The sequence below is a fragment of the Malaclemys terrapin genome, chromosome 3 (assembly GCF_027887155.1).
Source record: "Malaclemys terrapin pileata isolate rMalTer1 chromosome 3, rMalTer1.hap1, whole genome shotgun sequence".
NCBI classification, from domain to species: domain Eukaryota; kingdom Metazoa; phylum Chordata; order Testudines; family Emydidae; genus Malaclemys; species Malaclemys terrapin.
Window position 1 is genome coordinate 152,394,894 of NC_071507.1, and position 27,319 is coordinate 152,422,212.

At 40.3% G+C, this 27,319-nt stretch overlaps 1 protein-coding gene across 38 annotated transcripts in view; it reads right to left on the reverse strand.

Annotated features, from left to right (window-relative positions):
* The window catches only part of RIMS1 (regulating synaptic membrane exocytosis 1), a 508,694-nt gene that overhangs the window by 432,540 nt on the left and 48,835 nt on the right, over positions 1–27,319 (reverse strand). The window lies entirely within an intron of this gene.

Below are 27,319 nucleotides of genomic sequence, written 5' to 3' on the forward strand. Positions count from 1 at the left end.
CAGAAAAGGAAGAGCTGGAATTAGTCAACAAATAATGGTCCTATAACATTTAACATTTGGATACAATGAAGGAAACTAAGTAGTCCTGAAGGCGAGTACTAAATGAGATAAAGTACTATCATGAATTAGAAACTGGCTAAAAGACTTTAGGGAGAAGGAATAAATAGGTCAATTTTCAACCTGGCAAAAGGTGACCAGTAGGATGTCCCAAGGTTGTTCTGAGACTGATGCTATTAAATATCTAGAAAAGGGGGTGAATAGTGGGGCAATAAAATTTAATTAATTAGGCTAATTAAGATTAGAAAGAACTTCTGAAGGACCTAAAGGTAGGTGAATGGGCAACACAATGGAAGATGAAGGTCGCTTTTGACAAGTGCGAGGTAATAAATATTGGAATTACTCATTTGAATTACTCACACACATTACTAGGCTCTAAATTAAAACTGTCAGAAAAAAGATCTGGGAGTCAATTTGGCCAGGTCAGTGAAAACCTCCATCAATTTGCAGCAGCAGCCAAAGGGCAAAGAAAATATTAGAGTTAAAAATAATTTAATGGAATTCATACCTAAAATGTGATAATGCCATTTTATAAGTCAATGGTTCACCCACACCTACAATACAGTGTTCAGTTCTCATCACCCAGTCTCAAAAAGGATAGAACAGAAACGTAAATGTTCAGGGATAGACAATGTAAGCAATTAGAAGCATAAATATCTTCCAAATAGAGAGTGAAAAAAATGAACTGGTTAGTTTAGAGAAGAGATGAGTAAGAGGCAACATAACAGAAATCTGCAAAACAATATTTTTTTATAAAAGATAATTTGGGTGATCCTATTTACGCTCTCTCATAATGTAAGGACAAGAGGGCATTCAGGAAATCAAAGGGCAGCAAATTGAAAACCGATACAAGGAAATAAATGTGGAGAACAAGTTAATAGCCAGTGGAACTTATTGCCACAAAATGTTACAGGCTAAGAGCTTGGCAGGATTCAAAAAAGCATAAGACATTCATGTGGATCACAAGAATATCCAAAGTTATAATACTAAATATTAAAGAAGTATATTGGAATTGATATAAGCCCTTATGCTTCAGGGCACAAGCCAACTTCTAACTTTTGGGGGTAGGAGTAAACTCTGTCTCAGGCCAGGGATCCCATAAATGCCTATTTCAGGGTTTCTTACACCTTCTCTGAAGCACGTGATACTGGCCACTGTTGCTGACAGAATAGTGGGCTAGAGGAAACGCTAGTTAGTTCCTGTATGGTAATTCCTATGTTTCCTTTGATATGACTATTCCTATGGCTAGCCACAAACGGCTCTGTGTGTCTTTCATATATCAGTGTAATTTACACATGCTACACGTGGTAAAAAAGTGGAGAATTTTATTTTTTTCTGCTGGTTTTTGCAATATTTTAAGCGTTCATAATTTAGTCTAGATCATCTTTTACATTGTCTTGTGTGCCTTAATCTTGTTTCCTTGGAAGCAGGGTCTGACAACTCCGATAAGGCTAAGCACTATATAAAAGGCAGCTTTGCAACCAATTCCCAACTTCTAATGCACAACATTCCTGATCTTCCAACCTGAGGCCTCTCCAAACTGTAACTGGGAAGCAGGGGGAAGAGACGGGAAGAATAAAAAAAATCTCCTATACTATGTAGAAAAATACTGGATAGTGACTAATTTGAGTTGCAATAAATTTAAATATGCTATAGGAAATATAAAGGCACTGATATTAACTTCCTACATTATTTAAAATAACCTAATTTAAAATTCACTGTAGTCAACATTAGGCTCCACACTCGCCCTCACCCTGGATGCTATCCAGACATTCTAATACATTTGCAATTTAAAAACACAAAAATAAAGAAACTTAATATACATAAGAACAGACAATCCATCATCCTTCACTGTTTTCCCCACATTCACCTCTTCAGTTACCATTGCTTGCTGTGTTAGATCTAATTTTTTTGCAAGCTCCTCAGGGCCGGGACTTGCCAATTTTTATTTGGCCTGAAAAGCACCATGCCCATCTATATTATGCATAAATTATAATTTAATTACATGACACAATGCTGAAAGACTAAGTTGGCCCAAGCATTTTCATCTACCTAGATTTTTAGTACTGTAAACAAAGCACAATGTTAAACAAAATAGGGAAGTAGTGTATACCCTTTTAGATTGAAATACTGCTTAATGAATTATTTCACTTCTTTCAGAGTAGCAGCCGTGTTAGTCTGTATCTGCAAAAAGAAGAACAGGAGTACTTGTGGCACCTTAGAGACTAACAAATTTATTAGAGCATAAGCTTTCGTGGACTACAGCCCACTTCTTCGGATGCATATTTCACTTCTGTATCTCTCTTTATTTTCATCAGTTAGTTGTAAATTCAATGCCAATCTTAGCTTGAACTACATCTGGCTAAATCTGAGCTATGATAAAAATGTGGTTGAATAATGTGGTATTTCTTAACTATTTTCTTCAGCTCTTGGGGTGTTCTGAATGCTATACTACAAACATATTCAGTCACAACTCAGACCTTTTTGGTACAATGTGACTTGGATGGTATGAAGAGGATTGTTTAAGTGTTAGAAAAAGTAACGTGTAATAAGTACAGTGTAATAAGTACAATATATCTATGAGGTCAGTACAAGATCAACACCTAGTGTAAACAATGTTACTATACTTATGCATTATTAGTTACATAACAAAGAAGGAGCCATTATGCCTTCCTCCCGAATACAACACTCAGTACTCATTATCCAGCCTATCCAATATGGACTGCACATTCTGTCGTTTTCTTAAAATATTCTATAATTATGCTTCATAAAAGCTGAATTTCCATAAGCTGAATTAGGCTGCCGGCAAAATAGCTATCCTTTTATTTATAATATATCTTTCTCTAAAAACAGACCATGGAAGGAATTAATGAGATTTTATGCAAAACACCTAAAACAACATATTGGTTGCACACCTTAGATCAAAGCATCCACTGGAAATGAGGAACCTCAAAGGTGTATCAGTTTAATATAAACATTCAAACAGGAAGTGAGATGAGAATTTAACAGAAGTCAATATAAGGAAAGAAATAAGTCATTATACGTGGAGCAGGCAATGCTACCAAGAATTAAGGTTGTCTAATGCTTCTTATTATGACAACCTGTTTTCAGTTGCTTATTCATTATTATCATCATCATTATTATTATCACCTAAGAGCCATAGCATGGACCAGGATCTCATTGTGCAAGGCTTATAACTTTCACAAATTTTAACCATTCAGGCTGAAGTGCCACCATTCATGTAATTTACACCTGCTACACGTGGTAAAAAAGTGGAGAATTTTATTTTTTTCTGCTGGTTTTTGCAATATTTAAGTGTTCCATAATTTAGTCTAGATCATCTTTTATATTGTCTTGTGTGCCTTAATCTTGTTTCCTTCGAAGCATGAATAACCATTCATGCCACGTGTCCAGCAGGCTGAATTTTGCCAGTGTTAAAAAATTCTTACAGTTGAGAAGGCCCGTGTCTCTGAGCTTTGGAGCAGTAACTTAAAGTTTGGCAGAAGGGTCACACTGGGGTCAGAAAGGTACCTTTTCCTGTCCTTGTGAAAATCCATCCAAATCTGGTTGAATTATAATGAAAATTGCCATTGGCATGGACTCAATAGAGGTTTATGAGAAACTGGCAGTGAAATATTCCATCTCCACTGAGCATGCTCTACTTCCACCTAACTCTGTGCTATTCATACTGGACCATGCAACAGCCTGGGGTTAAGCGGAACTTTTCCTGCAATTGCTACTCCCAGCTGCCAAGGGCCACTGTGGTCCTGGGCACCTGAACTGAGAGCAACAAAACAGTCTCTCCTGCACTCTCAGTGCTCCCCTGCTGGCATCCAGACAGCCTGAAAAAGAAGGAAGCAGCAGCCTCCTCATTTTGAAGTGCTTGACTTTGCAAACGTTACAATTTTTTAATTTGTTATACAGAGAAATGAACACTGCTCTATTCAAGTTGGCTGTGTAACAGAAGGATATGAATTGTATATACATGGGAGGAAATAATCTGAGTCATCACAATGAGGCAATGGGTTGGGCAAACATCAGATCCACAGGCAGACATACTTGAGAACTATCTAGGTTTTTATATTAGTATCTATCACTGTAGTAGCAGACAAAGTGACAACAACAATCATGCAGAAAGAAAGTCAGCTTAGCAGGTGTGGGACACAAAGGACTTTTCTACTATGTACAATTCTGAAGTATCAATTCTTTGTGAATAATCTTAGAGCCTAGCTAGGAACATTTCCAAAGTCTTAAGCTAGACTTGTTCATTTTGATGGCAGATCATTTTGTGTTTTTCTTTTTCTATCTAGCCTCAAAATATTTCCCAATAACATCTTTTTTCTTTGAACAACTTAAATGGGCTCAAATGCAGTTAGCTGGAGGATAATCCTTGCAGGAACCTCTGAGACAAAAGGAACTCCAACCTTAGGGAAAGTATTTAGGAATTAATAACATCCCAAATACAATGTCAAGGGCAGTCAGGAAGCTGTGCTCTCCCTTCACAAACAGTACTGCACAGTTAGTAAGAAGTAATGTAGGCCCCAGAAGAGACTAATAACCTGAAAATGTACAAGATGATACTGTCAAAAATATTAGATTCTACTTAAGTGCATATTCATCTGTAAGTATCTAACTGCACACCAGCTGTAGTAATTCAGAGAAAGGTGATCAGTTTATGTTGGTTGGTTTCTGGACCAGAGACCCAGAGAGAGATCTTCTAACCTCCATAGTTCTAGCAATTGAATGGGATTTTCCATATACAATTATCTGCAACTTTTATCTTTGTCACTACAAAGACAAACAAGACATTCAGCATCATACTAGCATTATTCAATATTGGAGCTCCCATGCCTGTCCTTCAGCTCTATGGGACTCTGGTGTTCTAAAGTTAACACAGATGGATTTTTCATTATCTCATTGCTGGGAAAAATGGAAAAACGAATGATGGCTCTGTAGTGAGGCCGAGTGGCCTCCCTCTGAGCAGGACCATTACATTCCCCTTGGAGGGTGGAGCCTAGATTGCCCCACCACCCTCACTGGAAGTACCGGGGCATGGCCGGAAGTATAAAAGGCAGGCCCTGCAGCACAGTGGGGGCAGAGCCTGTGGAGGAGAAGGATGGTCCACCTGTTCTGCAGCATCCCAGAGGGGATCCTATGCCTGGCTGTTCCTGATCCCTAGATGCCAAGGAGGACTGGCCCGGAGTGCCTACTGCTGTGTACCCCGAGGAGTCAGAAGAGGCCTGGAGGCTACAGGTACCATACCCCAGGAAGTGGCCCAGGGCAGCAATGGAGCAGCCGGCTGCAGAGCCAGGTGTGGCTCAGTCGGCATGTTGTGGCTGGATCCCCGCCGATGCAGGGGCAGCCAATCCTGCCCCGGCCAGGGTCCTGGGCTGGGACGTGGTGGAGTAGGGTGGGCCCGGGGTGGCCGATTCCCTATACTGTGCAGGGAAGCTCCAGCTCTGAAGAAGGAGCTTCCCTTATCAGCTCTCTTATAGACTGTTGCTTTGCTGGCTGCCTGAGCCCCACCCAGGCTAAAGCCAGCCTTGAGACAGTTTGCTTGCTGGCTGCCTGAGCCTCCTCAAGCCCAGGCCCCAGCCCACCTGTGGACTGTTTGTTGCTGGCTGCTTGAGCTCTGCCCAGGCTAAAGCCAATCCTGAGACTGTTTTGTTGCTGGCTGCCTGAACCTCCTCAAGCCCAGGCCCCCAGCTCCGTTATAGACTCTGTTTAAGGGCTGGCAGCTTGAGCCGCCAAAATCCAGGTTGACTGTTGATCGCCCAGCCCCATTGTGGGCTCTTGACTGTCCTGTGGACTCTGGTCCTGACCAGACAGAACCGGACTGAGTGGCCTCCCTCCCCCACGGGAGAGCAAGGGACCATTACAGGCTCCCATATCAAACAGTTTGTGGTGCCCCTGAATTTGCTTACATCACAGAATTTTGTTTCCTGGCCATTTTATATTTCAGATATAGTCAAAATGATTGCAAAATATTTCTGACTTGTTCTATTTATAGTACAAAAATCTCAGTAACACGACTTCATTTGATCTATTGTTTGTCAGTATTCTGATCCTGAAATGATTAGGCTGAGAGAGCATTTTTTGTCTGAAAGCAAGTCCGACTAAGGCATTTTAAATTTTAAAGGTGGGAGGCGGGGAAACCTAACACCTCAGCATCTGCAAGACCAGCTGTTGTAAGAAAACAATGATCCAAAAGGTCTTAACTCTGCAGGACTCTCATACAAGAAGACAACGTTCTAAACTTCATTCTCATTATAACTAAAATGTTCCCCACAATGTTTTAAGGGACAGCTGATGACTACATAGTAACATACTCACCTTACCATTCTCATGGATAGAATTGTAGGCATTGCTCATATATTAAAACAGACAAAGATAATGTTATTTTTACTGTTACAATATTTGATGTTATAGAATATACATATTCAAGAAAAAAAATCTGTTATGTTTGCACAGCACAAAGAACAGCTCAGTTCAATTATCCCAGATTACATCTATATTGCCCTGTGGGAACTAGCTGAAATCTACATTTAAACTTCAGTTAGAAATATTTGCAAACTGTCAAATATCAAGCATTATGTTTATCTAGAACACATGCATCTCCCTCACTGTTTCTTCATTTTAATAAACATACACTAATTCAACTATCTGAAGCTACATCTCCAAGTATGACAGCTGCACTGTTATTATGGAATCTATTTTTCCATTATCATGCCCTAATTCAGCATTTAAATGATCTAAATACAAGCTATATATTAAATCCTTGAGAGCATATGCATTCAACCTGACTCCAGAAGAGGGGAATATGCAGGACCTCAGCTACAAACAGCAGGATATGGATTTGTGAAACTTTAAGAAAAAACAGATTTACTGAATCATGATTTATTACTATTGATATCCAATCACTCAAGCATATGTATTTTAAAAAATGTATGACATACAGAATATAAACTGTATCAGTGCTGACATCTTTTTAAAATATATATTTAAGCAATTACTATTAATGGTTTTCACCATATCTTTACTCAATTTCTTTCTCACTGAATTATTAAAATTATGTATTTAATACTATAACTCTCCAGTAACTAGTACTGTCAGCATGAGGAAAAATGCAAATAAAAAACTTCACTGAAACATATTACTTACGTTACAAAAATGGAACAACACTATCATAGAATCAAATAAATACAGGGCTGGAAGGGACCTCGAGAGCTCATCTAGTCCTGCCTTCTGCGCTAAGGCAGCACCAAATATTCCTAGACCATCCCTGGTAGGTGTTTGTCTAACTTGTTCTTAAAAACCTCTGATGATGGGGACTCCAGTTTCCCTTGGGAATGTGTTTACTTAACTATCCTTATAGTTAGAAAGTTTTTCCTAATAGCTAACTAAATCACCCTTGCTGCTGCAGATTAAACCCATTTCTTCTTGTCCTACCTTCAATGCACGGAGAGAACAATTGGTCACTGTCCTTTCTAGACTGGCTTTTAACATATTTGAAGATTGTTATCAGATTCCCCCCTCAGTCTTCTTTTCACAAGACTAAACGTGCCCAGATTTTTTTTAAACCTTTCCTTGTAGGTCAGGATTTCCAAACCTTATATCATTTTTGTAGCTCTCCTCTGAACTCTTTCCAATTTGTCCACATCTTTCGTAAAATGTAGTGCCCAGAACTGGACACAGTACTCCAGCTGAGGCCTCATTAATGCTGAGTAGAGCAAGGCAATTATCTCCTATATCTTATATGTCACACTCCTGTTAATAGACCCCAGAGTGATATTAGCCGTTTTCACAACTGCACCACATTGTTGACTCATACTCAATTTGTGAGCCACTATTACCTCCAGATCTCTTTCTGCAATACTATTGCCTAACTATTTATTCCTCATTTTATATTTGTGCATTTGATTTTTCCTTCCTAAATGTAGTACTCTATTTTGTAATTAAACAACTTGTTCATGCACAGGTGTAAATCAACTTTAATTTGCATCAGTGTACATTATTTCACATATGCATGTTGCATATTTGTCATATTCAGACCTACTTCATGCATTCAGCCATACCCACTTTCACTCCACCATCATCCTCACTACACACAAACAAACATTCCCCAGATAACTTACTCCACACCTAACCCAGTTCCTTCTGAACACAACTAGCTATTTATTATGGACACACACACACCACTGTTCCTTACGCACCCAGACCTGGCAAATATAATTTTTAGTCCACAGACTGAGTTTTCAGATCCTTTCTGAAGGATAGGCACAGAACATCGTTGTTTAGGGGAAAATCCCTTTGACTGACTGCTTTTCCCCTGTGTCATAGGGAAGGGCAACAAATCAGAGCTTCCCCACATGCTAATACCTGGTCCTTCATTATGTGTAGAAGGTAGAGCTTCTGCCCCATCTCCAGCTGTATAAACAAAGGGCTGGGCAGCCAGGACACATGCTGATTGGCTGCTCTTAGTCATGGTTTAGGAGAATGGGGAAAGGTTGCCAAATCAGACAGGACTTCCAGTCCTACAAAGGGATCAGCATGGGCCTCCTTTTGCAGCATCACAACCAAAGTTTAACTGCCAGAGAAATGTAATTTAAAAGGAAAGTGCATAAGTATATTAAATTAAATTAATTAAGACCTGGTGTACACTAGAAACTTTTGCCAATATAATAATGTCAAATGGGGGGGGTATGATTTGGTGACATTTTTATACCAGCAAAAGCCCTAGTATAGGCACAGTTCTGTCAGCATAGACAAGCTTTTGTTTTCATAGCTTATTTTGTTTGGAGAATCAGTACAAGCTATACTGGCACAAGCAATTTTTTTGTCCATAAAAGCTGTGTCTACACTAGGAGGGTATGCTGATATAGCTATAATGACAAACCTTTTCTAGTGTATACCTGGCTGAACAAACATCTTTTCATCTTTAGTCCCTTATTCCATTTCATTTCTTTATCTCCATTTTCTCTCCTTCCAGGTTGAACCCATTCTATTCACTTCCACAACATTCTGTTTTCTCATCTTCTTCTTATCTCCTTTTTACAAAGAGAAAAAACACCTCTTTTCTACTTATTCCTCTTTTCACATTCAACCCATTCTTTGTTGTCCTCAATCTCCTCCATGTTAAATTGCATCCTTCTCATTGTTCTTACTTCTCTTGCCTCCTCCCATTTTCTCTGATACCTGATGCTATTTTTATTTTTCCTTTCCTTCCTCCACTGACTCTCCACAACCCTTCTCTATTTCTCTGTCTAATAGTGATACTTAATAATACTATAGAATCATCGCCTAAATGTCAGTTCACTCTGGGAAAGGTAAATATTATTATGCCATTTCAAAGATGGAGACTTATCTTTTTTTTTTTCCACTATCATAGCCCAGTAGTGTAGACACAGTCTATACCTCCACAAGGGATTTTTCTATTGTAAAATGAACACCATCTTCCCAAATGAAGCCCTCTTCCATTGACACAGCTGTTTCTCTATTGAGAGGTTCTGTCATCATAGATAAGTTGGTCAGGGTGAGGTTTTTTCACATCCCTGACCAACGTAGCTAACTTTTCATTGTAGGCCAGACCTAAAGGAGTGACTTTATACCTATTTAGCTAAACTTGTGCAACTTTGTGTGAGGACACTGTTTTGTCAGTTTAAACCCATCTTATATTTGTTTAATTTGCATTGATAAATTTACAGGCACAAGGTAAAATTTATATAACCAGTTTTAAACCAATACAAGAGAGTCCACACACATGTTGCACTAATTTAACTACAATATTTAAGTTTAACCAGTGCAACTTGTGTGTTTAGACAAGCCATTAGGCATATATATTTCTAGGAATGATGAGAAGTCTGAACACTTATTTTCTAATTAGGAAATGAGCGCTAATCCTTTAAATTGATTACATTGTACTTTAGAAATTTTTGATGCAGAAATGGCAAAAATGTTATGTATGAAAAAGGTCTGAATTCAAACAAACCCACACTCCGAATTTGTTTGTACAGAAAAAGTGTTGTCAAAGAGATAATTAAAATCTGTTCTTCAGATCAAAACAAAAACCCAGCAACTTCCTATGCTTTAATTGTACAGATGAGATTAATTTTTTTCCTAACAAAACTTATCAAATGTTCTTTGAACTAACTCTTTCCCATTGTTCATTCAATTTGACTTGTTGGGAAAAAATGCACAATTGAACACTTCAACAACGAAAAATACATCTGTTAGTCTTAAAGGTGCCACAGGACTCTCTGTTGCTTTTAACAACGAAAAATGTAATTCAAATAAAAACATTGGCCACAAAATAAATAGCAAAATATGGTGGGGTAGGGGAGATAAAAGTTCTTCAAAAATAGAGAAAAACAACATTTAGTGCAGGAAGGAGCTCTACTTTTCATCAGCACATCTCGTGCATCACTGCGTAACATAAAAAATTCTTCAAATGCAGAGCCAACAATGATACAATACTAGTTTTATTTAGGAATCATATACCTACTAATCACATAAGGTATCTTGAAAATTGTATCTAATTCCTAGAAACCTAGTCTGAATACTTCACTTCACAAAGGCATGTTTTCACTTAAAACGGTCTTAGAGAATTTAACATTTTTTGCTAGTTAAGAGTAATGCAAAAAAGCAAGGGGAAAGGTACTGAAGCTTAGAGTATCCATTTTCCGCACCCCACACCAGAAAGCACCACTTTTGAAAAGTGTAAGTTCTTTGTTTGCTGTAGGCAACATAGGAGGAGGGAGACATTTTCAAACACTACAGCACTGGTGAACAGGAAAAATATTTCAGACCATTTTCTTTGTGTTTGCAGGTCAAGTCCTGCTCCCATTTAAGCAAGTGGTAAAATTCCTATTGACATCATGGGAGCAGGAACAGACTCTCATGTTGTGTAAGAGTTTTATTTTCCTACATGCTTTGATTGAGTTCTCTTTGACAAAGACACGAGCAACTCCAAAGTTATTCAGGTAACAGACTTTCTAATCAAAACAAAATAATTCCCAATTGGATTGACAGAATGTTCTGATTTTGATCAAGTATGGAAGAGGTATAGGTATGTCTAACTCCACCAGAGAGGTCCTTTGGGGCCATCTGCCTGTCCCAAGTCAGGATAAAGGAGGAGGGTTGGGCGTGGGGCTAGCAACTCCACCCCGTAAAAAATCAACCTGCTATAGAAACGCCAACAATAGAGATAACAGAGACTTTTAGCCTGGAAAAAGAAGGGTCTTCGACTCGAAGACGCATGACGCTGGGTGGTGAAAGTCGTGAGGAAGCCACTAAGCTGATTACCCTTCTTGCAACCAGGAGGATTACCATTGGTACATGGAACGTGAGGACCATGTACGAGTCAAGAAAGATGGCACAGGTCGCAGCAGAGATGAGGAGCAACAACTTGACCCTACTAGGCATTAGCGAGACAAGATGGACGCAAGCTGGACAAAGACGACTGTTGACAGGAGAGCTGTTGTTGTATTCCGGACATGAAGAGAGTGACGCACCCCACACACAGGGAGTAGGCTTCATGTTGTCCAAGCAGGCACAGAGGGCACTGATTGGTTGGGAGGCACATGGTTCCAGGATCATCACAGCATCCTTCAGAACTAAAATGAAGAGGATTAAGATGAATGTTGTACAGTGCTATGCTCCAACCAATGACAGTGAAGAGGGGGACAAAGACTATTTTTACAATAGACTTCAGAAAATATTAGAGATTCTCCCAGACAAAGACATTACCATCCTTATGGGAGATTTTAATGCCAAAATTGGACCTGACAACACAGGATATGAACAAGTCATGGGGACCCACGCTCTGGGAGAGATGAGTGAGAATGGAGAGAGATTTGTGGATCTGTGTGCACTTAACAACTTGGTCATAGGAGGTAGCATCTTTCCTCACAAGCGGATCCACAAGAGTACCTGGGTATCGCCAGCAGGCATGATAGAAAACCAGATCGATCATGTCTGTATTAGCAAGAAGTTCAGAAGATCTTTGCAGGACGTTAGAGTTAGAAGAGGAGCAGACGTAGCGTCTGACCATCACTTAGTGGTGGCCAGATTGAAGCTGAAGCTGAAGAAGAACTGGATAGACGCGTCAGATAGAAGAGTGAAGTTCAACGTTAGCCTTTTGAAGGATCATAAGATCAAGGAAGATTTTGGACTGACGCTGAAGAATAAGTTTTCAGTACTACAGGATCGGTCTGAGGAAGAGGAAGAGAGTGTATCCAACAGATGGCAGAAAGTGAGAGAGACACTTAGGTCAGTATGCCAGGAAGTGCTTGGAATTAAGAAATATCAGCAGCAAGAGTGGATCACAGCAGAGACCTTGACTAAGATAGAAGATAGAAAGAAGAAGAAGGCAGTAGTTAATAACAGCAGGACTAGAGCAGCAAAGGCTAAAGCGCAAAAAGAGTATGCTGAAGCCCATAGAGCAGTGAAGAGGAATATTAGGAAGGATAAGAGAGATTATGTGGATGGACTGGCAGCAGAAGCGGAGCAGGCAGCATACAACGGTAATATGAAACAGCTGTATGACATCACCAAGCGACTGTCTGGAAAGTTCAGCAAACCAGAGCGTCCTGTCAAAGACAAGCAGGGAAAGTCTATAACAGAAATAGAACAACAGATGAATAGATGGGCGGAGCACTTTGAGGAACTCCTGAATAGACCAGCACCATTAAATCCACCAGACATTGACCCAGCCAACGAAGACCTTCCAATCAATTGTGATAGACCAACCAGAGATGAGATCAGAAAAGCCATCACTATGATGAAGAATAGGAAGGCGGCTGGACCTGACGATATTCCAGCAGAGGCCCTGAAAGTAGATCTGGATGTTTCAGTGGAAATGCTGTACCCCCTCTTTGAGAAGATATGGGAAGAAGAAGTGATTCCAGCAGACTGGAAAGAGGGATATCTTATTAAAATCCCCAAGAAAGGAGACCTCAGCAATTGTGCCAACTACAGAGGAATCACACTTCTGTCGGTGCCAGGGAAGGTCTTCAACCGAGTTCTCTTAGAGAGAATGAAGGATGCCGTTGACCCACAGCTACGAGATGAGCAAGCAGGTTTCCGGCAAAATAGACCATGCACGGACCAGATAGCAACGCTTCGCATCATAGTCGAGCAGTCTATGGAGTGGAACTCCTCATTGTACATCAACTTTGTTGACTATGAAAAAGCATTCGATAGCGTGGATCGAAAGACTCTCTGGAAGCTCCTTCGGCACTATGGCATCCCAGCAAAGGTGGTCAACCTGATTAAGAACTTATATGATGGCATACACTGTAGAGTGATCCATGGAGGGCAGCTTACAAACAGCTTCCAGGTGCGAACCGGAGTCAGACAAGGATGCTTGTTGTCACCATTTCTCTTTCTCCTTGTCATTGATTGGATTATGAAGACATCCACTTATGAGCGTAGGAACGGAATCCAGTGGACGTTGTGGACCCAGCTTGATGACCTGGATTTTGCCGATGACCTTGCACTCCTTTCGCATCGCAAACAGCAGATGCAAGAGAAGACCAACGTAGTGGCAGCCATGTCATCACAGGTTGGCCTCAACATCCACAAGGACAAGACCAAGATCCTCAAGATTAACTCCATCAGTAATGACCCAGTCACACTGAATGGAATCCCTCTGGAAGAAGTGCAGTCCTTCACCTACCTAGGCAGTATCATCGACCAACAGGGTGGCACGGACGCAGACATCAAAGCAAGGATTGGTAAGGCAAGAGCAGCTTTCTTACAGCTCAAGAACATCTGGAGCTCTAGAGAGCTGTCTTTGGCAACAAAGATTAGACTGTTCAATTCCAACGTGAAATCAGTCTTATTGTATGGAGCTGAAACCTGGAGGATAATTAAAACAACCACCAGGAGGATCCAGACCTTCATAAATAGTTGCCTTAGAAGGATTCTCCAGATCCGCTGGCCAGACACCATCAGCAACATCTACCTCTTGGAGAGGACCCATCAACTTCCAGCAGAGGAAGAAATTAGAAGGAGAAGGTGGGGTTGGATAGGACACACACTACGCAAGCAGCCAACCAACATCACTAGACAGGCATTGCGGTGGAACCCCCAAGGCAAGCGGAAAAGAGGCCGTCCAAGAAACACCTGGCGACGCGACCTTCAGGCTGATAGCAAAAAAATGGGCTATACCTGGAACCAGCTAGAGCAAATGGCCCAGGATAAAGGACTCTGGAGATCTGTGGTTGGCGGCCCATACCCCGACTGGGGTGACGGGCATGAGTGAGTGAGTGATAGGTATGTCTATTTTGGGTGGATTGTACCTACCTATAAGAGATATAGGAGGGAGTCTGACAACACTTGTACAGCTTGTCACGTCAATAAAGTCCTACTGTACTAAGTTACAGAAATGGCTTCTTTTATTGTTAAAGAGTTAGATGCTCTGATGTGCTTACAGCCCCCTTTATTCCACTCAAGCTGCATAAAGGCCTATAATGTAGCCACAAATGCCCAGTAGAGATGCACTGCCATAGGAGAATTCTTTGCTGGTATTTGCACCAGATCCAGGTCTGTACCTCCATCAGCATATGGTTAATTAGGGACCATATGTCAGTGATGCAACATAGAGCTGCCCACAGCAGCTCTAAATTATATAGCGGTTGAGGCTGGCCCTTCGATTCATGGAGCCAGAACAAGCTTCCTGACACTCATTCCAAACACAGAGCTCTAGCACAGAAAAAAAATCTTGTCCAAAATGTTTTAACTAACACTTAAAAGAACTCTAGAGGTATCCTGATGGGAAGGACTTTAGAGATACAGCTGCCATTAGTGGTAATGATCTCCATGAATTAGAGAAGTTATTAAAAGGAGATGTGTTAATAAAATAATTTAATTTGGTTTAACTCCTTGTTTAAAGGAGGCAGAGTAGCATAGTGGATAGAGTACACAGAGTGGACTCAGAAGATCTGGGATTCTAGTCCCGGCTCTGCCACTACCCAGCTAGTTTGCCTTGGGCAAGTCACCTCAGCAATATGTGACTCAGTTTTCCCATCTGTAAATGGGAATTATTATATTTCCTTTGTAAAGTGCTTGAAATCTACAAATTAAAAGTTAAGATCTAGGCTGTTATTAACTAGAGTCATAGTAGCAGAATGATGTCGGTTAAAAACTGGAAAAGAACCAAGGGAAGGTATAGTAAAGCTACTATTTTTGGAAACTGACTAGATTTCAAGAGAATTATGTCCCTTTAACTCTGTCACCTTTTTATTTTATCTATCTATACATAAATAAATAGATGTGGGCATATACACCTCTTCACTATTCCTCAACAAATAGATTTAATGAAGAACTGCTTGTAAATTCATCTCACTGCAAGTTATGGCAAGGCATATGTAATCACAGAGTATTCACAAAACACCAAGTATTTGGAATTAATTTTTCCCAGATCTGCAAGAAGGGTGAGGCACTATTTTTTGTGTCTGTAAACATGAAAGGTTTCCTGATTGTTTCCTGTGCAATTCATTCTATTCAGAGTAAGGTTTATTGGATAATCCAAGCAAAATGAAAATACATCTGCTGTTGTAATGTGGTTTTGCTACAATTTTTACTGTATTAACAACAGAACGTATTATATTCTTGGTAAGAATGTTAAAAAAATGAAGGCTGTTGTGCACACATTTTCACCAAGAGCTTCATTTTAAGAAATTGTAGCTTTCAAGAAATTCTAGAAGGCGCTTATAGAATTTTCTTTTCACAGTTTAACAGCAGATAGTATTTCCACAGATTAAATTTACACACCCTTATTTATCAGTGTTCCATATCAGTGCTATAAATAATTATTATTTACTTGTTAGCTTTTCATTAAAGAGAAACATTGTTACTGACAATGCAAATTATTTCCTCCCATAGAACTAAAAGCGAGTGACACATACAAAAAGGTAAGAGACAATAGTAGAGTTAAGGCAGTAGAGGTTATGAGTTCCAATAGATATGTTCTTATAGTTTTTGTTTTAAAAAAATGGTGTAACTTTTAGTAGTTCATCCCATATGTGACCCATCTTTTGTTAGTTAATATTTATATAGAACCAGAGTCATACTAGGCATGTTGTAGACATTTAAAATGAATAGTCGCACAAAAACAAACCATGCTAACAAATTTACTTATTAGTCACAACCATGCAATAACTATATTAAACACGTAAGTATTTGTAATTCCAAACAAAATAAAAATGATTTTTAAAGACAAATTAATTTTTCCCCTCATGGAGTCATTACAAGGTACAGCTAAGTCTTTCTGTGTTTATAATACTGGTTGGGGACATAATTAAACCACTCTGTGTTTTATCCTAAATTACTGACATATTCACTCAGACTCAACTGCATTTTAAAAAATTTCCTCTGAGGAATTTCCATTTCCCCACCCCCTTCAAATAAAAAAAAAGTCATACATGAACATTGAAGAAGAAACCCAAAGAGACTCCTACCCTCCAGTTCTTATGCATATACACACCCAGTTCCCCCTACCTGCAACTTCCCTCATTCCCCTGAGACTGAGCACAGGTTGCCCTCAGATTAGAGGGCCTTATCTAAAATAGCCACTGCCTCCTTTTTTCCAAAACAAGTTAAGCCAACCTGCCCTCAGCAAAAATTATGGCCCCCTATGCTGTCATGAGGTGGAGAGGAACACTAAGGAGCAGATGAATGGAGGTAGTGGCCATTCTGGTTAAGGGCAGCTTGTTCCTCAGCCCCATTGTAAGCAATAGCAGACTGCAGGACTTTTGAAAGAAGGTAGTTTTTTTGTGGAATTGTCCATGGAACATTATTCCTCAAGCTATTTTGAAGGAGTAACTTTTGTAACGAAGAGTAACAGCAAAAATTACCATTGATCCTGTGGAAATATAGAATCATAGAATCATAGAATATCAGAGTTGGAAGGGACCTCAAGAGGTCATCTAGTCCAACCCCCTGCTCAAAGCAGGACCAATTCCCAGCTAAATCATCCCAGCCAGGGCTTTGTCAAGCCGGGCCTTAAAAACCTCCAAGGAAGGAGACTCCACCACCTCCCTAGGTAACGCATTCCAGTGTTTCACCACCCTCCTAGTGAAATAGTTTTTCCTGATATCCAACCTGGACCTCCCCCACTGCAACTTGAGACCATTGCTCCTTGTTCTGTCATCTGCCACCACTGAGAACAGCCGAGCTCCATCCTCTTTGGAACCCCCCTTCAGGTAGTTGAAGGCTGCTATCAAATCCCCCCTCATTCTTCTCTTCTGGAGACTAAACAATCCCAGTTCTCTCAGCCTCTCCTCATAAGTCATGTGCTCCAGACCCCTAATCATTTTTGTTGCCCTCCGCTGGACTCTTTCCAATTTTTCCACATCCTTCTTGTAGTGTGGGGACCAAAACTGGACACAGTATTCCAGATGAGGCCTCACCAATGTCGAATAAAGGGGAACGATCACGTTCCTCGATCTGCTGGCAATGCCCCTACTTATACAGCCCAAAATGCCATTAGCCTTCTTGGCAACAAGAGCACACTGTTGACTCATATCCAGCTTCTCGTCCACTGTGACCCCTAGGTCCTTTTCAGCAGAACTGCTACCTAGCCATTCGGTCCCTAGTCTGTAGCAGTGCATGGGATTCTTCCGTCCTAAGTGCAGGACTCTGCACTTGTCCTTGTTGAACCTCATCAGGTTTTTTTCTGCCCAATCCTCTAATTTGTCTAGGTCCCTCTGTATCCGATCCCTACCCTCTAGTGTATCTACCACGCCTCCTAGTTTAGTGTCATCTGCAAACTTGCTGAGAGTGCAGTCCACACCATCCTCCAGATCATTAATAAAGATATTAAACAAAACCGGCCCCAGGACCGACCCTTGGGGCACTCCACTTGAAACCGGCTGCCAACTAGACATGGAGCCATTGATCACTACCCGTTGAGCCCGACGATCTAGCCAGCTTTCTATCCACCTTACAGTCCATTCATCCAGCCCATACTTCTTTAACTTGGTGGCAAGAATACTGTGGGAGACAGTATCAAAAATATATTCAAATGTAGCCTATGAACAACATTTTAGTGTGTTTTAGCTGTACAGAAAGTTAAAAGCATCTGTATTATTCTGTAAATAAGATCATTAAAGACAAATGAAGAATGTGACACCAGTTGCTTAAATTCTCAAAGGACTCAATTTTTAATTAATTTGATCTCAAACTAATTAATGGATTTACTTGTAAATTCTCAGATAACAGAATCTATATTGAAAGAGTAAGAGCTGTAATTCTGAGGCAAATATACGCTTTTTTTTCTTACATAAAGTGCATGAATCCCTGGTTTAGGTAAAAAACTCAATTCAACCTTAACCCTGGCAGTTTTGACCATTACCTCCTTAATAAAGCACCCATTGCCATGGGGCCTTATAGATCGATTCAAATTTTGCACATATCTCCCTCTGAATATTTTTGCAGGGTTGGGAGAGATGGAGTTTAATACTCTAACCAGAATCCACTACTACAATTTTGCTTTTTAGTCAGATTCAAAATGGAAGAAGGACGCTTCTCAGTTTGGATGCAGCAGAATTCTCATGAGAACAGCTGTTGTCATTTGAGTTCAGCCCAATTTGGTGAAAATCTCACAAAAATAGCTGGTCTAATGAAATTTCTACCATTTGGGACAGTAATCTAGGGACAACAATGCCAGATATTTTAAAACTATCAAATCCAAGCTATAAATTCTGACGCAGCTTTGAATCTGCCTGACCTTAAGCTGATCCAGCCATCACCTCTTTGGCCACATATTTCATCCTCATCTTCAAGACACTCAGTGGTCTGGGCCCAGGATATCTAAAAGGTTCCACATGAAGACCATAGTTGACAATTCCCCTCCCCAGCCACAATGGAACTTTCATCTGTGCAGAAGGCAGAGCATTCTCAGGGACTAGTCCAAGACTGTGGAACAAAGTCCCACAGGAGTTAAGGACTATCACAAACCACACCATCTTCCACTCCAAGGGCAAAGCACACTTCTGTGACCTTTTCTTCTCTAATATAAACATATAGCATAGGGTTGCCAGGTGTCCGGTTTTCGACCGGAACAGCCAGTCAAAAAGGGACCCTAGCAGCTCGGGTCAGCTGTGCTGACCAGGCTGCTAAAAGTCCAACTGGCCACAGCCAGGGGAGCAAGATGCACTGGCGCCGAGGGCCAATGGGTGAGTGCGGGGCAGGCAGGCTCTGCCTGGTGACCATGCTGCTGCTGGAGTCCAGGAGCTGTGCGCTCTTTGCAGCAGGCTGAGCTGCCTACAATGGGCTGAGGCAGCTGGCTCTCTCTCGCCCCTTGACGGCCATGGACGTTGTTGCTCTTGCCCTGGCTGAGAGAATCCCTGGCTGACTTGTCCGCACCTCTGCAGCGACCCCCACCCCTGCCTCCCTGCTGCTGAAGCCGCCTTCCCGGGGAGCATGGGGTCCCCTCTGAGCATCTCTGAGAGGATCCGACCCAGATGCAACCACAAGTGCCCAACCTGCAGCTGAAGAAGCCAGTGCAGCTGGGTGGATATCAGTGGGCAGGCAGCGAGCCTGCGCGGCAGATGCCCCTGAGGCTGGGGTGGGGATGACCCAGCAGCTGCCAGAGGAGGGGAAAGAGGCTCCATCAGGTGTTTGACATTTTGCAAACCTCCTAACAAACAATTAACCTGCCTTTCGGAGGCATGACACAACAACGCAGCCATCAAGGGGGGAGGAGGAGGAGGCGGAAGAGAAGGAGGCGGGCAGATGGGGAAGTGCACTAGTTTGGCTGGCTTCAGAGATGCTGGCTGTCAGCAAAACCAGAGGGGAAACATTAGACATGAGGCAGGCTGAAAGATGCAGATTGTGTGTTGTGTATGTACAACTCACCTATGTTTGGAGAAGGGGGTTTCAGTTCACTTCGCTTCTTTACCAGATGGGTTAAGTTTTGGTAGCACACACAGTGTCAATCCCTATAGTTGCTTCTTCAAAGATTTTACAATCCAAGTTTTTTTATTTCTCTGCAATTAAAATCTTTTTGCTAATAGTGTAATTATTTCTTCTCTCACTTTTAACAGGTTCCAGTTAGGATTACAGAATTTGTACATACACTCCAGGATGTAGATTTCATTTTGTTTTATTATTTGAGGAGGAGGAAAAGGAGGTAATTGTGGAAATTTGAGGGAAGGGCCTGTGGCCCCCATCAGCTCCCTTAAATGATATTTCGGGAGCATGAAATCTGTCGTAAGTATTGGGTGATGTGGGGTGGGTATTCACTGCAGCGATGCATGGAAGCATCCAGAAATAGGCCATGATCATATTCCAGTGTGTTTGACATAACTTCAATAGCTGATATCCTTTGTTATTCAAGGAAATTGGAAGGGTAGGAACTTGTTTTCAAATATAATTTCATAATAAAGAACAAATGCTGATTTTCATTTTCTTGTGTCTAGATTTTGGGCCACTGTAAATTTCCCAGCATGTGAATTATTGGAAAATGGGATTGGTTGTGATAGTTCTATTTAAAACAAAAAGATGTATTTTAACTATCAAACTACATTAGTCACAAACATATTAAAGATTTGGCCAAGAGGAGAAAGGCTGCCCAGAGTTAACATTACAAATCTGGACTCTCACTCATCCCACTGTATTTTTTTTTTTAAAAACAGTTTTAAGTGTGGATTGATTTTTATCCTGAATTTGTAGTCTTGACACCTGATTTTTCTGCTTTGCTAATTTGACTCATGATATACCATATTTTATGGTTTAATTTTCTCTTTTAAACAAAGAGAGAAGACAATAGCTAATAAGTAACATTGAATGTATGCGAATGAATACATTAGACCCAGATCTTGCAATTTCATTTGAGCAACTGGACTCCTACACCTGTTCACATCCTTACGGATTTCAGTAGAATTTCTTTGAGGGGATACAGAGGTTCACTTGTGTTGATCTGTCTGCAATAACAATGCCCCAGCTGCGTTAACTTGTATGACGCTTTCCAAGAGTACCCAGGGTTGTGAGGCTCCTCACTACCACCTGCCCATAGCATGTTTGCGCCTGCCATGGGTCAGCACCATTGGCAACACAAGCACTCCCCTCTAGACCTCGCAGGCCCTGCTGTTACTTTACAGGTTAGTGATTGACACACCCCAACCTTGAGCCCTCTGAGCATCTCCCTGGAATGTCCAGCCCCTGGACACTCACAGTATTCATGGATTTGCTGCTTCCAAAGAAACAGTACAGAAACACCCCAGCTTACCAGTTCCACTCAGATCACCACTCAGTTTAACACTCAGCATTTAGATATGTTTATAGTGAAATCAAGTATGTATGAGTTTATTTAACAGAACACAGAGATTCAAGTAACAGCAAGTAGATGTATTGGAAAGATGGTTGCATATAAAATAAAATCATAACACGCATCCTAGGACCTAGACTGACTTAATTAGATACTCATGTCTCATAGTGTACTGCTCACCCCAAATCCTTACAACGCTTCACAGGCAGGTTGGCTGGGACCCTCTTATCATGATCAAGCACACAGTCAGCTTGCTTCCTCAGTGAAGAATCCCGGGTGTTTCCTTGCACACTAAGATATACCAGAACAATACTTTGTCCTTATTCATAAACAGGACACCCTCCTGCTTTTGTTTCATCTTGTAGATTTTCTCTCTTGTAGATTTCACAGTGAGCAAGGGAGTGGGTATGGAGTGAGCGGGTGGTAGGGCCTCGGGGCAGGGGAGGGGCTTCAGGAGAAGAGGCGGGGCATGAGGCGAAGCAACGATGTTCGGTTTTCTGCAATTAGAAATTAGCAACCCTAAGTACCCTGTGATATAGCAGGGCCAGAGAGCAGTGGGAGATATATAAGCCCTAGGCTAATTAAGGTGTGGTTTCCTGCAGACTAGGGAAGGTTACTACAGGTTAATTAGAGTACCTGTAGTCAACTAAGGCCCTGTCAGGAACCTAATAAAAAAACCCTGCATCAGGCAGACAGGGTGGTGCAAAGAAATAGAGGAATGGAGTTTGGAGGTGTGTTCCTGAGAATTGAAAGACCAGAGAAACAAAGGAAGGGAGACCCTTACCCAGCAGGGTAGGGAGACTCCCTCCCTCAGGGTCAAGGACCAAGGGTAACCCTACCCAAGGAGGAAGAGGGTAAGAAACCCACAGGGGTTGAGAGGGACTTGGCCTCAGAGTGAGGAGCAAACCCAGACCCCTTCCCCACTTCCCTCCTCTACCCCCTTTCCAGGCCACTAGCAGGGCCCTTGGTGCCCCAAGAGCAGGGCAAGGAATGGCGTCCTAGCCCCCCTACCAAGAAAAGCGCGGGACCCACCATACCAACATCAGCCATTTTGCCACAACCATTAAAAACAAAAACAAAGTCCTACTCTAACAAAACACTACCCTGCCCACAGAATTTTCCCTCTAGAGAAAGGATGAGACCAAAAACAAACCATACATGTTATAGATGTTAGGCACACTGCTGAGTCCATGACTAGAAGGCCTCAGGTGATGAGGGCAGTATAAGAACCTTTATAAAATATCAACTCTCACATGAAACTTCCATATCTATGTAAGTAAAACTTCACTATCACTGTGTGATAACTGATGTGTTACTTGTGTGTGTGTTTAATTTTGCTTTCTATTATTTTTAATTTAAAATGAATTTTAGGTTTAAAAATATTAAACAAAAAACTGAAAATTGTTACTGAAAAATCAGAAGGAAGGATGTTAGGAGCTTGTGTTTGGCAACTCAAGAGAATGAGGACTATATTACAGCTGAGTGAATAACTCTGAGGGCTTTATTCAAAATATTCTGCCACTTTTTCTCTTTGCAAATTGCCCATGAGCAGATCATAAGTTTCTTTAATCCATTTGATATTCCAAATTATTCACTGCGCAAGATCTGCAAATAATTCTCAGTCTGCATAAGAAGGTCTTTGTAAGAATTCAAAGTTTTAAATTTGGGCTGTGTCAATGGTCACCTAAGCCACTTCAGCTTTGTCTTTGCAAGAATAAAGTCTGAAAATCAGGTTTCCAGTGTGAGTGCTCCTGGCAAATGTATTTTATTGTATTAAATATTGGTAAGTATTTACTTAGAATTTGTTGTTTCCACAAGTATTCCTACCAGTGAAGATGCGCAGAAAGCAAACACAAATTAGGAGCAAACACAGTCAGAATGCATTGGTTTACAATTGATAATGAAAATTTGCAGAATATGTTCTGCAATAGTCACTAAGCGCTCAGAGTATTCACCAAGTATTCACAGAACATAGAATCACAGAACTGGAAGGGACCTCAAACGGTCATCTAGTCCAATCCCCTGCACTATTATCTAGACCATCCTTGACAGGAGTTTGTCCAACCTGCTCATAAAAATCCCCAATGACAGAGATTCCACAGCCTCCATAGGCAATTTATTCCAGGGTCTAACCACTCTGACAGTTAGGAAGTTTTTCCTAATGTCCAACGTAAACTGCTCTTGCTGCAATTTAAGCCCATTGCTTCTTGTTCTATCCTCAGAGGTTAAGAACAACAATTTTTCTCCCTCCTTTTGTAACAACCTTTTATGTACTTGAAAACTGTTATCAAGTCTGTCCCCTCTCAGTCTTCTCTTCTCCAGACTAAACAAACCCAGTTTTTTCAATCTTCCCTCATAGGTCACGTTTTCTAGACCTTTAATCATTTTTGTTGTTCTTCTCTGGACTTTTTCCAATTTGTTCACATCTTTCCTGAAATGTAGCGCCCAGAACTGGACACAATACTCCAGTTGAGGCCTAATCAGCGGGGAGTAGAGCAGAAGAATTACTTCTCTGGTTTTGTTTACAATACTCCTCCTAGTACATCCCAGAATGACGTTTGCTTTTTTTGCAACAGCGTTGCACTGTTGACTCATATTTAGCTTGTGATCCACCATGACCCCCAGATCCCTTTCCGCAGTACTCCTTCCTAGGCAGTCATTTCCCATTTTGTATGTGTGCAACTGATTGTTCCTTTCTAAGTAGAGTACTTTGCATTTGTCCTTATTGAATTTCCTATTTACTTCAGACCATTTCTCCAGTTTGTCCAGATCATTTTGATTTTTATTCCTATCCTCCAAATCACTTGCAACCCCTCCCAGCTTGGTATCATCCACAAACAGTGTACTCTCTATGCCATTATCTAACTCACTGATGAAGATATTGAACAGAACTGGACTCAGAACCGATCCTTGCGGGACCCAACTCGTTATGCCCTTCCAGCATGACTGTGAACCACTGATAACTACTCTCTAGGAACGATTTTCCAACCAGTTATGCACCCACCTTATAGTAGCTCCATCTAGGATGTATTTCCCTAGTTTATTTATGAGAAGGTCATGCAAGACAGTATCAAAAGACTTACTAAAGTCAAGATATACCACATCTACCACTTCCCCCCATCCATAAGGTTTTTTTACCCTGTCAAAAAAAGATATCAGGTTGGTTTAACATGATTTGTTCTTGACAAATCCATGCTGACTGTTATTTATCACCTTATTATCTTCTAGGTGTTTGCAAATTGATTGCTTAATTATTTGCTCCATTATCTTTCCAGGTACAGAAGTTAAGCTGACTGGTCTGTAATTCCCTGGGTTGTCCTTATTTCCCTTTTTTATAGATGGGCACTATATTTGCCCTTTTCCAGTCTTCTGGAATGTCTCCCGTCTTCCATGACTTTTCAAAGATAATTGCTAATGGCTCAGATATCTCCTCAGTCAGCTCCTAGAGTATTCTAGGCTGCATTTCATCAGGCCCTGGAGATTTGAAGACATCTAACTTATCTAAGTAATTTTTGACGTGTTCTTTCCCTATTTTAGACTCTGATCCTGCCTCATTTTCACTGGCATTCACTATGTTAGACATCCAATCGCCACCAAACTTCTTGGTGAAAACCAAAACAAAGAAGTCATTAAGAACCTCTGCCATTTCCACATTTTCTGTTATTGTATTTCCCTCCTCGTTGAGTAACAGGCCTACTCTGTCCTTGGTCTTCCTCTTGCTTCTAATAACATTTGTAGAATGTTTTCTTGTTTCTTTTTATGTCCCTAGCTAGTTTGATCTCATTTTGATCCTTGAGTTTTCTAGTTTTGTCCCTACAATACTTGTGTTATTTGTTTATATTCATCCTTTGCAATTTGATCAAATTTCCACTTTTTGTAGGACTCTTTTTTGAGTTTTAGATCATTGAAGATCTCCTGGTTAAGCAAGGGTGGTCTCTTGCCATACTTCTTATCTTTCCTATGCAGTGGGATAGTTTCCTCTTGTGCCCTTAATAATGTCTCTTTGAAAAACTGCCAACTGTCTTCAATTGTTTTTCCCCCTTAGACTTGCTTCCCATGGAATTTTACCTATCAACTCCATGAATTTGCTAAAGTCTGCCTTCTTCAAATCCATTGTCTTTATTGTGCTTTTCTTCCTCCTACCATTCCTTAGAATCATGAACTCTATCATTTCATGATCACTTTCACCCAAGTTGCCTTCCACTTTCAAACATGTGCAGCATAAGTGATGACAGTGTCACCTATAGGATAGACTGTAACACCACTTTAATAGTGCACAGCACAATACCATATGCAACAGAAAGTGCTGGAGAAATGTAAGTATGAAAATGGTCCTGGATCCTGTAAACGCTTACATAAACGGTTAACTTTGCATATGTGAATAGTCACATTGACTTCAAAGGAGTGCTCATACGTAAAGTTAAGGGCATGCAAAAGGTGTTTGCAGCATCAGGGCCTCAATATGGAAGATGGGCAAGACACCCTGGGTGAAATTCTGGCCTTAATGAAGTCAATGGCAAAAGGTCTCATCCGCCCCTCCCACACTTGCCAAATGTGCCATGAGATCATGAATGCCCACAAGTGATCAAGAAAACTAATTTTACACCTTACTGATGAGATTACACCAGCGCACAACAAAATGTTGAGTTATGTTTTATCATAAAAATCTCACGTTAGAACTGTCCAGCTGTGTTTGAAACCTAATTATTTCAAACTCAGTAGTAGGTTAAACCTTATTTCCTTTTATTAGAGTTAAAAGTCATTAATATTTCAGCAGTAACTACAGCACATTAAAATAGGACCAATTAATCTGAACAATATCCTGACTATTCTCATTCCTTTTGAATTAATTACTTGTGTTAAAATATTGGCTGATGTATGTTTCATTATAACATTCTCCTATATTTTATATTATTTTTTATATCACAGAACTCAAAATAGGAAAAGAATATTTAAATCTAGTCTTGATGTTCACTTCTTAAAATATATTAATAAATGAGAAAATATTTTTAAATCAGTAGCATTTTACTTAGATAAATTATGCATGAATAACTACAGGTTCTCACACTGAGAAGAAATATTTTCTTACACGCAAGTATTTTCTATAGCTGTGTAAAAAGTTTTGATCTTTGACTCCATGTAATATTTTTGTCACATTTGATTGCTATTAAAATGTTAAGTAATTTGACTACAACCAAATTTTTTTGCATACTTTTAAAATGAAAAATAGCCAAGGAATATATTGTAAACAATAATCAATGTTTTGGGCAAGAAATATCCTCAGGTAAGAAGGCTGGGATTTATGAGATTTTACATGAACTAAAGGAGAGAAAATCTAAGGGCCTGATCCTGAATTTCTTGTGTAGCCAAAACTTCCACAAAAGAAAACTTGAGTTTTGGGTGCACAAGGAGTGCAGGGCAGGCTGATGTTGAAATATCCTATTGCCAAGTTTAACATAACTAAAGCCAACACTACATTTTAAAAGTGACTGGAAAAATATCAATTTGCATTTTTTTAAAGTAATTAGAAATTTGTAGGGAACGTACATGGTTTGAATTCAATGGATCGTATAATATAACCAATCAATACTAACTGAATTAAGGAGTAACATTTACATTCTTTCCAATTAACTCAATGTTCTATACATTCTGTGACTGAATAAACAGAAGTGTTTTAAGACTATCTGGAAATAGTCTTAAAAATTAATATTGTTCATTACATATAAAGTAAGCTCCTACTCCTCCTTTTCCTCCCAAGAGGACTGATATATTACTTTTCAGAGGATTAAACCAAAATCTGTTAGCCTATCATTTCCCAAAGTCTCTGCAGTATCATGATTTTATAGCTTTTAGCAAATTTCCAGCTGAGAAAAGATATTTTAATCCAGTGGCACACATTCATTTTTGTTAGTAAATCAATAAATTGACCATTTAAATAGGTGATTCTTTTTAACAGGAGGAGCATTGGGCCTGAGAGGGAGGAGGTGAAGA